At 43.5% G+C, this 14,453-nt stretch overlaps 1 protein-coding gene across 1 annotated transcript in view; it reads right to left on the bottom strand.

The window, feature by feature from the left end:
• The window catches only part of LOC110947454 (BOLA class I histocompatibility antigen, alpha chain BL3-7-like), a 349,371-nt gene that overhangs the window by 331,899 nt on the left and 3,019 nt on the right, over positions 1–14,453 (bottom strand). The gene's annotated exons all lie outside the window — the stretch shown is intronic.

The following is a 14,453-nucleotide window of genomic DNA, read 5'->3' as shown; positions in this document are numbered from 1 at the left end:
CTAGGGTTTCAATAGGGTCCTTGGCACCGCTGGTGCCTTGGACAGTCGGTGCCCTGGCACCGCCTGTCCTTCGCACCCTCGGTGCTCGGACCCTAATAATAATAATAAACCCTAGGGTTTCAATAGGGTCCTTGGCACCGCTGGTGCCTTGGACAGTCGGTGCCCTGGCACCGCCTGTCCTTCGCACCCTCGGTGCTCGGACCCTAATAACAGGCATGAGTTGGTGTGACTTTGTTGTGTCTGCCCAGAATGGCGTATTCATTCAAAGCATATTTAGAGATGAGACTGTAATTGCAACGATAAAACGTAAGGTTGATATTTTTTACTTTGATGTATATGTTAACAGATGCATAAATGAGTCATAAATTTGAAGATTTTTGATAGATTTTTAATAAACATAATAGTGATTAATTTTTTGCCAATCGTCCAGCCCTAGAAATAGGTACAGAGTAACACGTTCTGGTTGAAAACTGGTATAATCCTAGTTTGGTCCAAATTCAATCCAGTTTTAGTCCTGCTTTTGTTGCTGTTCTGCTTTTGATCTGAGTTAGAGCTAGTTCAGACCTGGATTAAACCTCATGTCTTTTATTTGAGGAAATAATTTAAGCCGTTGTTTTTGACATATATCTTTATCGTGCTGTATAAGAAATAAAACTTCAATTTTGCAGAAAAAGCACAGAAAGAAGAAAAATGTTCAACTTTCAAGGTAAAAGGAAAAAGTACAATAATAGTTAAGCACTTAATACTTGGTTGGAGCTCCTTTTGTTCTAAATACAGCATTGATAAAACAGTATGGACAGTCTTGGTTTCAAGTTCAACTTTCATATAAATTCACATTTTCACAAAGTTGTCTTTCGGGATGGGAATTGATAGTCAATTCTACAAGTAGAATTGATATCGATAAGGCTTTTTCCCAGAATCGAACCTCCCCTTTGTTAACAATTCCTCTTATCAATGCCAGCCTGGACCACCACCTCTTTAAACCTCTGTATCTGCAGCCTGGACCACCACCTCTTTAAACCTCTGTATCTACAGCCCGGAATCACTGCACCAGTCTTCTTTTAATGTTTTAAATTATAAAATATTAGGTCTATGTAAATTTATAAATGTCAGAATGTAACTTGTGTCAAGAAAGCCAAGTTTCTTATCTCTTTTAAAAATCCAAAAAATACTTGAACATATTTTTGTTATTATGGGATCGATAAGAGAATTGATAAGCAATTGGATTGATAAGGAAAATTAGCAGTGGCTTTGATATTGATAAAATCTTATCAATTCCCATCCCTAGTTGTCTATTAAGTGTGACATGGGTAAAAATTAAAAAAAAAAAAGAGGAAAATTAGTATTATGTCCCCCCTACAGGCCATTTGGTGATGACATGCATGTATACTCTATGTATTATCTTGAGCGCCACAGTATCTATAATATTAATAACAATAGAATGTTCTTCTATATCAGACGATAAGGTAAGCTATAAATTTGATGGCCATCTGCCATCTTCTTCAGAAGTGTCACGTGATGGTGGATGTGACGTTTTATCTGCAGGTGGTCTCAGATTTGAACAGATGCCAACTGAAACATGTCAAGTTAAATCTGTATTTGTTACATGTCTTTTGAAAGTAAAAGTTTCTTTGTTTCATAACAATTGTGCTTTTCTATTATTTTACAATGACTATGACAAGACAAATGTATTTATAGAGCTCAATTCATATACAAAGCAATTCAAACTGCTTTACAATTACATAAAATCAAACGAGGCAAACAAATCAATAATAATAAATCTGTTAAGTCATCCTTAAGTCAATAAAGAACATCATTAGTAACATAAGAGGAAGAGTGCAGTTAAATACTTTCAGTCATTTATGCACCGCTAAACAACTGTTTTTAACCTGGATTTAAACATTGCTAAAGTCGAGGCATTACTCACACCTTCAGGAAGACTGTTCCACATATTAACTGCATAAAACGGAAAAGCAGCCTCACCATGTTTGGATTTAAATCTGGGCTCCTGAAAGAGGCCAAGTCCTGAGCTTCTCAGAGTAGTTTGACGTGGTTCATATGGCACAAACATGTCAGAGATGGTTCATATGGTTCTAACATGTCAGAGATGTACTTTAGTGCCAAACCATAAAGAGATTTGTAAACAATTAAAGCTGTTTTAAAGTGAGTTCTCTGAGCTAAAGGAAGCCATTTTAGAGACCCGAGTACTGGACTAATATGATCATATTTCTTGGTTTTAGTTAGGATTGGAGCTGCAGCATTCTGGATGGACTGCAGCTGTTTTATACCTTGTTTGAGAAACCACTGAACAGGCCATTACAATAGTCCAACCTACTGGAGACAAAAGCATGAATTAGTTTCTCTAAGTCTGGTTTAGACACTATATCTCTAATTTTTGCCTTTTTTTTCCAGATGAAAATAGGCTGTTGATATTGTTGATACAATGTGGCTGTTAAATTTCACTTCTGAGTCCAAATAATGTGTATCTGTCATTTTGCTCAGCTTTACAACAAAAATGTTTAGCCCAAGAACTGCCATTTTTTAACTAGAGGCCCATGCTGATAATTTGAAAGGAGACAGGCAACGGTGAAGATTTGATTTATGCTCCCTGAAATGGAAAGAGGTATTTTTTTTTCAAAAAGCTTGTTCTCTTTGACTCTCCTTATGAGCCTCTCAACGTGGACTCTTAAGCGGGCGATTGATTGAGTCTGCAGAACTTCTTCTTCAGACATCTGGGTCTTCTTGGACAGAAAAGTTGGTTGGTGGACTTTCCCAGGGACCAGCTCATCGATGAGGAATCCTTTGTCCACCATGATATCCATCTCTGGCGTAAGAAGGGGGATGATCCCACAGTGACGGAAAAGTTCTTTGTCACTAATGGAGCCTTCATACAGAGCTGACACAAAAGTCAGCGCACCATGAGGAGACATCCCAATGAGAGCCTTGAAGGTGCACGTGGACTTATAATTAGAGAACACCTCACTTTGAGTAAGAAGTGACGAAGGTGTTTGGCACTCCATTTCAGTACAATCAACGATTACCTGCGTGTTTTCATAGGTTCCTTCAAACTCTTTCGGACGGTTTACACTAACTGCAGCAGGTGACATCCAGATGGAGATGGATCCAAGGAGAGTGTAGAGGAAATTGGCCCATGTCACAATTATTCTGCTCACAGTGGCTCGATGGATGTTAAACTTGTGGCTGAGTTCTAGTTGTGTGAATCCAGTCGACAAGTAGGTTAAAAAGAGGAAGAGCTCATCAATTGGCAACAGTTTCTAGGGTAAAAAAATGCTCAATTAGTTCAGATAACAAAACGTTTTATCATATACATGGTTGTGCAATTTATATTCCATTATACTGGAAACTGATGACAGATTGTCCGGAAAGGGACAAATACTATTGGAAGCAGCAAAAAGAAAAGTAGGTTTCATGCACACAAAGACAAAAACAGTGGAAGAAACAGATTCTTAAAAATAAGAAGGGCAAAAAAAATAAAACATGAAGCTTTCCCCTTAATAAAAAATGTTTACACATTTCAAATGTTATTAATCAACTTACGGTTGGTCTAGTCACAGGACTCTCTGTGAAGGTGCTGGTGGAAAGGTCCCGGTGAACCGCAGTTACCCTCACGATTCTTGCTGTTGCCTCTTCAATGAGTTTCCAAAATGCCATCAAAGCCAACCTGCATAAGTAGAAACGAAAGTAATTACTCAATAAATAGTAGAAAAGTGCTTTGAGAAAATGTGACTTGAGTACTGTAAGTAGAAGTAAGAGGAAAAATATAATAAATGTTACTCAAGTCAAAAAATGAAATATTGTAATGCATAATTTTAGAAGAAAAAGCAATCAAAGTACATTTGAAAAATAATTTACAAAAAAAGAAAAACCTCAATGCAGCTTTGTTACCTAAATTTACTCACAGGGGTTTCAATGTTTCTTTACACAATTGTACAGGTACTTTAGAATATTTTTACTCTAATAGAAGTAAAATGCATTGATTGGTATTGTAACTTAAAATTCCTTAAAAATGTCACCTCTAAAAGTAAAGCAGTAACAGAACAATATTATTAAATAGATTACATGCAATTTCCATGCACACCTGCATGCATTTGAATGTTTTTCTTTATAATAATGAAAGTACAGCTTAAAAATATACCTAGTGTAGAGCCGTATGTCCTCTGGGGACGATGAAAAACGCTCCAAACCAAACCGCGTCAGGTGCATCTCCTGTAACTCCTGCCGGAGCGCCTCCATCTCTCTGACCATGCCGTCATACTTCCTCCGGTCCACCACAATAAAGGAGCTGGCAGAGTAATCATGCCCTTGTATCATGGGAACAAAACTCTCTTGTTGTGACACACTTTCGACAGCAGTAGAACACTCAGGGGCTGCGGCAGCGTCTCCATCTTCCTCTCCATCCTCTTCAGTCGGCTCACTCCGAGGGCAGCGTTCCCAGACCCCTGGTCGCTGCTCAACAGTGTAATTATTCCACTGGAATAACGTAGGGACACTGTTTGGCAAAAGTAGCCGTTGACCCGTTGGCAAAGAAATAATAAATTCTTTTTCAAAGTGTTGGCTACAAACCCTGGAGTTTGACGTTACAACAAACCCCCCATCTCTTCTTATTTTAGCTAACCACTGAGCACATAGCTTTGCATCCTTTGGGAAGCAGTGGAAACTCAAAACACTGTTGTATCTGGTGAACGCTGGACAAAGTGGTACACAGCAGTTGCTGTTGCTCCCACTTGCTCTTAAACTAAATTTAAATGTTTTATTTGACATAACTCCTGTGCTTTTCTTACGAGACTCCATTGTTTCCGCGGTAGAAAAAGGCAACCGGAAGTCGAGGCTCACCCTTCTGGCGCAAACCCAGAAGAAAGAGTTTTATCGTGCACAGAGTGTATTCCCGTCAGCTCTGTAACTGCCTCGGTTCCCGATCCCTGGACTCTTAGTTTTTCTGAGTTATCCCCGTTTTGTGTTTAGCTAAGCCTGTTTGGTACCCTGTTTTAGTTCTTGCTCCCGTTTTGGTTTAGAGCCCTGTTCTGTTGATTTCTGTGCCTCCCATGTGGAGTATTTTTCATTGAGTTTGTTTATTAAATCATCAAGTATCCGCCTGCCTCCGCGTGGCTGCTTTTGGGTTCAAAAAACACCATCCTCCTAACATTGACAGTGTTGTTACTGTGATAACAATATCTTATTCAAGAAAAGAGTTGACGTACTTCTTCTGCCATCAACACCAACATTCAGACATAAAGAATGTTGAACATAAAGACGGAGTTTGTCTGCAGTCATAAAACCACCAAATCCTGCTGCTCTGTGCTTTCAAAGTGAAGCTGAAATTTTGATCAACTGTACAGACGGTGTTCATAATTTCGTACTGAATTTACAAACGCAGTCAGTTAAACAAACAGCTTGACAATATTTACTTTTAACCATGAACCCATGTTTGTGTCATTTAGTTAACTCAGTGATGTGGCAGCTAGCAGACGTAACATGTGGATATAGTAAGGGATGAACTACGAGCTCAGCAGTCAAACTGAGTGTTTCTCTGCTGATGTGTTGACAGATCAACTGTTGTTAAGTTTAACCCTTTAAGCTTCAGTCAATTCCAGCTGTTTTCAGTACAAAAAATCGCTAATATTCTATTTTTAAATTTAAAAAATTACGAAAAATACGGGGAATATTGGACGCGCATCGCGAGATGCATTTCCTTGAAAACGACCGATTCGTGGATTTTATACTGACTTCAGGACATGTTTTGGACAAAATAGTTTACTGGCTTGTGTTGTCTGGATGTAAAAGGTTGGATTATGGCCGTTTTTTGTGGAATCTTTTTTTCTGTGTGTAATAATGAACCCGGAAATGTGAGTCGCGCTGTGTGCGTTGAAGCCATGTATAGAGAACGGGTGGATGAATATTCGTTTTTGTCGGACAAATGTGTTTTTCTCACCCGCTGTGGTAATCGCATCTGAAAGTGGTTTATACCAGCGGATTCATGAGAATCTAAGCTTTCCATCGGCGTATAGTGTTTGTATAATCGCATTTGCAGCCGTCGGACATTCTTGAAATTCCTATACAAATTAGTAGGTGTACCGCTGGTGGTACACCTACGACGCACTGAAGCGTAAAGGGTTAATCATACTTTGAACGTTTCAACATTTACTAGTCACCTGTGTGTGCTGTAGGTTAGTGACAGAGCTGCTCCGCTCCTCACATACAAGGTGTATTTATAGCTAAAACTCATTGTCGAGTGAGTGAATTGAATTAAATTTCCCTTCGGGATTAATAAAGGTTTTGTATTGTGTGCACTGTTCATGGATTAATCAATTTATGCAAAAATAAGGAAATTATCATAAATTTTCATTAAAATAGATTCAGATTCAGATTCAGATAAACTTTATTTATCCCCGAGGGGCAATTAAGGTGCATATGAGCAGCAGGACGTTATAAAAAATAGAAAGGGTATTCACAGTAGGAATAGGATAAAGAATAAAATAGAATAAAATTTAGACTATACAGTATGTACACAATATAAATATCAAATGAGTGACTGGAGTGGATGACGTAAAATATATTGAAAAACAACAAGAACCAGCAAATATTTGGATTTTTGCTTTTTAAAACTTTCATAATCATTTGTTTATCAAAACTGATGTTAATTTTCCATGAATTAACTACTTGATGACCAATTATTTCATCCCTTTCTGAAACATATTTATAACATTTCTGATACACTGTGGTCAAGTGAAGTTGATCTAATCCAAATTTTAGGCTGACGGTATGTTTTATTGGGAGCGTGTTAAAATGTTTAAATCTGTGAGTTAAGTGAGACATTGAAATGTCTCATTGAGACATGAGTATGTACACATCCATTTTCACTTACACAAAATATATACATTTGAATGTTTGCAAAGCACAATAAAAACATTAACAACATACACCAGTAAAACATGAAACATGAACAAACCTCCAGTTTGGTTGAAGCGTTGCTTTAGTACTTCAATGTTGTCTTTGAAGGTCTGCTCTTGACCCATAAAGATGTTAGTGCTCCTCTTGAAGTACTCTGGATCATCATCAATGACTTTCTTCATCCAGTCCTGTTTGGGCACTGCTGTCCTGGTGTTGCTGTCATAGTGAACGATCTGAACATCATCAACCATTCCAACAACCACAAACTCTGGAAAGTTTGGGACTTGAGAGGATGCAGCGTAGAAATACTTCAGAGAGTGATACACTGTAAGAAAAGTTAATGTTGTTTTGAGAATTCCAGTTTTAAAATCACTGAACAATTAACATATCTGATAGGTTTGTTTGAAAGAAAAAATATAAATAATCAAACACAACATTTCATAAATTAAATATTTAAGTTATGCAGCTTTGTCCCTGGCTGTCTTTGTCAGGGTGAGAGACACTGAGGGAAGATGTGGAGTGAGAAGAGAAAGATAGCTCATAGTTTCTGTAGTAACTGAATATTAACATCAACATTCAGATTTAAAGTTATGTAGTTTGGATGACAGTGTAGTAAAGAAAAGGGAAAGATGGTGCAGAAGAGGACAAAGACAGATGAAGAAACCTGAGGAGGTGAGAAAATTTAGAAAAGCTGTGACAACACAGTAGAAGAGACAGACAGAGTTGTTTTGAGAATTACAGTTTTCAAAATACTGTGGCTGTAAATTCACATTCTCATTTGGACATTCTGTTCATTTGCACATTTCGGTATACTCTTAAAAAGATAAATAAAATAAAAATAAGAATATTTCTGTCATTTTATTTATTCTATTTTTTTATATATTTTTCTACATTGCATTTTATATGCTTATATCTGATTTCACCTTACTTAGTTTTAATTTAATTCAATTTAACCTTCCCTTTATACCCTATTATTCTGTTTTATCTCATTGTTCATGTCACGGCCCCTCCCTCTCCTGTGCTCTAACTCGCCTGATTGCGAGCGGCTGAGGAGGAGCACAGCCGCTCGTAATTGGTAATCAGCAGAAAATAAACCCTGGCTCTCCCCTCGGCTCCATGCTGGGTCATTGCCTGCGGTTCCCCGTCGAATGCACACCTCTGGTCAAGCTCTGTCTTTTTTCCCCCGACCTTGGACTTCCTTGCCTGCTCCGTTTTCCCCCCGCTTCATCATGGAACCCCCTGCCTGCTCGTCTCCCCACTCTGCTCTGCACTTCCCCCGTCTGTTCTGGTTCTGCCTGCTCCGCCGTCTCTGCCACAGCTCCGCCACTGGCTCTCCTCAGCCCCATCCCCACCTCGTCTCCCGATTCCCCCCAGATAACGTGAGTCACCTCTCCTCGCTTAATTTAGTTAAGCCCCCACCATGGCCGTCTGGTCCGTCACTTTTAGTTTAGTTTAGTTCCCCGTTCTGTTTATCCCTGTCCCTCCCATATGGAGTGTTTATGTTGAGTTTGTGTTATTAAACCCTTTGTAATTCACCCGCCTGTCTGTCTGCCTGCTGCTTGGGTTCACACACCGCCTGGTCCCTAACAGTTCACCCCTTTATTGAATATAAATGCTGAAATAACAACATAATTTTCCTCTGGGGATTAATTGTCTCCTTTGTCGGGTTTAAATGCATTCTTGGGCCGCGCAGAGAAGGTACGTTTGTGTGTGTGTGTCACTTCACACAGTGCTGCAGCTCCGCTCTGCTCGGAAATCTGCCCTTTGATCTGCTCCGACTGCCTGGCGTGTCTGCATGCTTTATCCAGGGTTAAATCTGACATCATTTGTAATTTCTGTAACAAGTCTTTGTCGAGTACACCAATCACTAGTCTGTCTCTCACATTTTCGTCCCTTACAGCACCAAAGTCGCATTTGTCGGCCAACTCGTGTAGGCAGCGAATATATTCCTCCACACTCTCACCGGGTTTCTGTGCCCGCTGGTGAAATGTTGCTCTCTCGTGTATAACATTGACTTTCGGCACGAAGTATTTGTCTAGTTTGTCCAGTACGACTTCATACACGTTGTCATCGCCCTCATTGGCATAGACAAACGTCTTGACGATGTTTTCAACTTCACTCCCGAGGGAATACAACAGAGTGCACACCTGCACTTCAGCCTCTCTGTCTAGCTTAGTAGCTATCCTGTACCTGTGAAACCGGCGCTTCCATTCAGGCCAGAGCTCTGGGTGGCTGAAGTCAAAGTTGTCCGGAGGTGGAAACTTCGCCATAGTTGACTTCTGACACCATGTAACGTCAATAATCAATCCCAGCGAGTATCTTTAGAGACGAACTTTAATGGAGGATGTCAGGAACATACATGCCTAGCGTGTGTACTATTTATTTATGCCCCTGCAGATTCCTGTGCACATGACCACACACCACCTTAGTCACTGATGACTGCGCATCACAGCATGCTTTAATTAGTCCCTCTTATTATAACTTAAACTCATTACATTACACATCCAAGACATAAAAATACATGAACTGAAGGATTATTATAGTAAACTAAACATGTTTTTGTCACCTTCATAATGTCTGATTTCAGTCTTACCGTTATTGGTTCTGATCACTAATTTGTTCAGCTTAGTGACGTCGTCTTTGACACCAGACAGCTGAAACACACAGTCGTACTTCTTCCAGTCTCCAGCAGGGATTGATGAAATCTTCAGGTCAACACTCATCTGGAAGGTTCCATCATGGTTGGGGAGGATCTCTCCTCTGTCCATGTCCTCATGAAGCTCCTCTCCATCTTTCCTCCAGAACAAGTCGGCTCTGTCGGGGTAGAAACCTGTAGCGTGGCAGGTGACTGGAGAGGAGGGAGTCTTCTGGAGGAGAGACACTGAGGGAAGAACTGCAGAGAGAAGAGAAAGACAGCTCATAGTTTCTGTATTAACTGAATACGATCATCAACATTCAGATTTAATGTAGTTTAAATGGCAAGTGTAGCTTAGAAAAGGGAAAGATGGTATAGAAGAGTAGAAAGACAGATGAAGAAACCTGAGGAGGAGGTGAGAGAAAATTTGGAAAAGTTCTAAAAAGACAGTAGAAGAGTCAGACAGACAAAAAGTGTAGGATTTCCATGATATTTCTAAACTGAATTTTTATACTAACCATTTTTATATTAACTGCTTGTCAGCTTGTCTCCAGAAACTAGCTGAAGGCACCCGTCAGATGAACGCCCAAATGAACACCATAACCACTCAGCTGAATCAAGTCTCCTCCTCTCTCGCCCAGCACCAAGCCTTCCTGGGCCCACCAGTTCCCCCTCCGCCTGCACCACCTGTCCCGGAACCAGCAGCACCATCCCCTCTTCCAGTCCGTGAGCCCTTTGTCCCCACTCCCAAATGTTACTCTGGTGACCAGGGCGCCTGCCAGGAGTTCTTGATGCAGACGTCTCTGGTCTTTGTCATGCAACCTCTCACCTACAGCACTGACCAGCAGAAGATTGCATACATCCTCAGCCTCCTCACTGGAGCTGCCCGTCACTGGGGATCGGCGGTCTGTATGAACAGTAACCCCGTCTGTCAGTCCTACACGGCCTTCACCGAGGAGATGAGGCACGTGTTTGACCACCTGGTGTAAGGACAAGACGCTGTCAAACGCCTCGGCAGCCTCACTCAGGGGGGACAGAGTGTGGCGGAGTACGCCGTAGAGTTCCGGACCCTGGCGGCAGAGTGTGATTGGAAGGACTCCGCCCTCCGCTACTCCTTCCAGCGAGGACTAAATGAGAAACTGAAGGACGAGTTGGCCCCTAAGGAGGAACCAGGAGAGGCTCTATAATCTATCCAAACCAGAACGAGCTGCCATGGAGGATTACATCCGAGAAATCCCTGGCCGCCGGACTGATCTGGCCATCCACATCCCCGGTCGGGGCAGGGTCCTTCTTCGTAGGGAAGAAGGATGGCAGACTGCGGCCCTGCATGGACTACTGGGGCCTAAACAAGATCACTATCCGGAATAAATACCCACTCCCCCTCATTGATTCGGCTTTTACCCCCTACATGGGGCAACCATATTCTCCAAATTAGACCTCCGTAATGCATACCATCTGGTCCGGATTCGGGAGGGGAATGAATGGAAGACGGCCTTAGACACCCCCCTTGGCCATTAGGAATACTTTGTGATGCCATTTGGCCTAACCAACACCCCCGCCGTCTTCCAGCATCTAGTCAATGACGTCCTCCGGGATTTCCTCAACCTGTTTGTCTTTGTCTATCTAGATTACATCCTGATCTTCTCCTGCAACCTGGAGGAGCACCATCGGCACGTCCGACTGGTGCTGGAGCACCTTCTCGAAAGCCGCCTCTTCGTAAAGCCGGAAAAGTGCGCGTTCCATATGTTGACGGTGCCCTTCCTGGGTTACATCATTGCTGTGGGGAAGATCACGATGGACCCGGCCAAGATTGCGGCGGTGGAGGATTGGCCGGAGCCCGGGGACCGCAAACAACTCCAGTGGTTCCTGGGCTTCGCCAACTTCTACCGCTGCTTCATCCAAAATGACAGTCAGATCGCTGCTCCCCTAACCACTCTCACGTCCACCTCCCATAAATTCCACGGGTCCCCTGACGCATGCGTCTCCTTCCAAACCCTCAAGTCCCGCTTCACCTCAGCCCCCATCCTCGTTCAGCCAGACCCGAGCTGTCAATTCATCGTCGAGGTCAACACCTCGGATACCAGAGTTGGGGCGGTGCTTTTGCAGCGCGTCGGCGGAGATGACAAGCTCCACCCATGTGCCTTTTTCTCCCACAAGCTCACCCCAGCCGAGAGGAATTATGACATGGGGAACCGAGAGCTCCTGGCCATGAAATTGGCGCTGGAGTAGTGGAGGCATTGGCTGGAGGTGGCCGAACAGCCGTTCCTGGTGTGGACCGAGCATAAAAACCTGCAGTACCTGCAGACGGCCAAACATCTGAGCCCCAGGCAAGCCAGCTGGGCACTATTCTTTGATCACTTCCAGTTCACTCTGTCCTATCTTCCCAGAACCCCTAACAGCAAACCAGACACCCTGTCTCGCATCAACTCCAAGGAAAGCTCCCCTGAGAATCCGGAACCTATCCTGTACCCACGCCACCTGGCTTGCCTTGTGGGACATCGAGACCACCGTCCGCCAAGCCCAACAGAATCAGGTCTTCCCCGAAAGTGGTCCCCAAGGGACGCTGTTCGTCCCGGAGACCATCTGCCCGGACGTCCTCCACTGGGCCCACTCCAGCCAGTTGTCATGCCACCCAGGGGTGTCCAGGACGCTGGTGGTCCTCCGCCGGAGGTTCTGGTGGCCTTCCATGACCCGAGACTGCCGTGATTACATCTCAGCCTGCTCCGTCTGCGCCCAAAATAAGACCTCGAACCAGCCTGTCCCTGGACTCCTCCACCCGATACCCATCCCCAGGTGACCTTGGTCCCATATTTCCCTAGATTTCGTGACCAGCCTGCCCCCGTCTCATGGTATGACAACATTTCTTACAATCGTTGACCGATTCTCTAAATATGCCCACTTTGTCCTACTGTCTAAGCTCCCTTCTACCCGAGAAACTGCGGACCTCCTAGTGGCCCATGTCTTCCACGCTCATGGTATCCCCCTGGACATCGTCTCTGACCGTGGACCCCAGTTCACGTCCCAGGTCTGGCGAGCATTCTGCTCACCACTAGGAGCCAAGGTCAGCCTGTCCTCTGGGTTTCATCCCCAAAGTAATGGTCAGATGGAGTGGCTGAATCAGGAAATGGAGGCCACCCTCCGGTGTATTACATCGAGGAACCCCAGCTCGTGGAGCTCTCAACTCATCTGGGTGGAATACGCCCATAACACCCTCCCCAGCGCTGCCACCGGCCTGTCTCCCTTCCACTGCGCCTACAGCTACCAACCTCCGCTCTTCCCGAACCGGGAGGGCGAAATCGCGGTGCCATCAGTGGACACTCATCTCCGCCGGTACGCCCGAACCTGGCGACAGGCCTACGCTGCCCTCCTCCGGGCTTGCCGCCATATCCAAGATCAGGCTAACCGTCACAGGTGCACAATTTAAATGTAAACAGAAAATGAAATCTTCAGCATTGCACATTGAGTGACAAATTAATGGGAAAAAACATTGGCTTTCTGGTTTTGTTGCTGTTCCCATGATGGAACGCTAACTGGCATCCTTTGCAAGTTTTGGACCTAATATGACTATCTTCTATAATGGTGTGTTTTCACTGGTTGGACTGAACAAGACTAAGACCAGGAACAGTGTGGCTCTAAAGGGAACACTCTCCTCTATTATGACTATTAAAATGGCTGGTTTGGAGCCATGCCGTATGCCATGCCATAGGGGCATGGCTCAGTGGGTAGAGTGGCCGTCTTGTAACTGGAAGGTTGCATCCATTATTCGATCCTCGGCCCGTCAAGCTCAGGTCGAGGTGTCCCTGAGCAAGACACTGAACCCCTAATTGCTCCTGGTGGGTCGTGGTTAGTGCCTTGCATGGCAGCTTCTGCCATCAGTGTGTGAATGGGTGAATGTGACGTATCATGTAAAGTGCTTTGGATAAAAGCGCTATATAAATACAACCATTTACCATGCCATGAATGGGAACCATGCCGTGAATGTGCCTGCTCTCCATCTTTTCCGTCTTCACTGGGTTGTTCTCCTTTCTGGATCTTGTGAACCCAGTGAAGACGGAAGCAGGCGCAATATAGTGTGTCTGAAAAACTGAGGAGGATTTTCAACAAACACCAGATCCCTGTCATTTTAAAGCCAAATAACACCCTCATGCAAAGACTGGTACACCCAAAAGACCCCACACCACACAGCCAGAAGAGCAACCTGGTGTATGCAGTTAAATGCAGCAAGGAATGCTCAGATCTCTACATAGGGGAAACCAAACATCCACTTAACAAGCATATGGCTCAATACAGGAGAGCCAAAACTTTGGATAACCATGACCTGGATGAATGACAATCTACACAGACATCTTAATAAGTTATTCACCATGCTCCTGTGATGTCCAGTCAGACCTGGTTTAGTCCATGTCACCCTACTCCCAAGGGATAGAGTTTAGTGTCTGATTGTAATTCTGTTCAGTGAATGGATAATTTAAGTTCTGAAGTTAGGTTTTGCTTTTGCTTAAGCACTTTTTATAGCCTAGCCACACTAGACAACCCATGACAACAAATTTAATTCTCTGCCAGGGTGGGTCTAGTTAGCCTCCATAAGGCTCGAGGTTGAATGCTCCTAAAACTGGCCGGACGAATCACCATGAAGTGTAGAGTCAGAAGGTGGGCGTAACTAAGTGACGACAGAGGCACGACGATTCTGACAGAAACAACCGGCGCACAATAAACAGTTATCTTTCGACTCGGCTTTGGCCACAGCCCTTAAAGATTTGAAGCTAAATTCAACTTGAAAGATAAACAAAGGACGGCACTGAAGTGTTTCATTGAGAAGAAAGACATATTTGGACTTATGCCGACGGGATATGGCAAATCCTTAATATACCAATTGGCTCCGCTGGTTGGAAAGCTAACGGGACTTAGC

This window comes from Acanthochromis polyacanthus, chromosome 11, assembly GCF_021347895.1.
Source record: "Acanthochromis polyacanthus isolate Apoly-LR-REF ecotype Palm Island chromosome 11, KAUST_Apoly_ChrSc, whole genome shotgun sequence".
Lineage (NCBI taxonomy): Eukaryota > Metazoa > Chordata > Actinopteri > Pomacentridae > Acanthochromis > Acanthochromis polyacanthus.
Note: the sequence above shows the minus strand (reverse complement) of the source record. Positions and strands in the feature narration are given on the sequence as shown.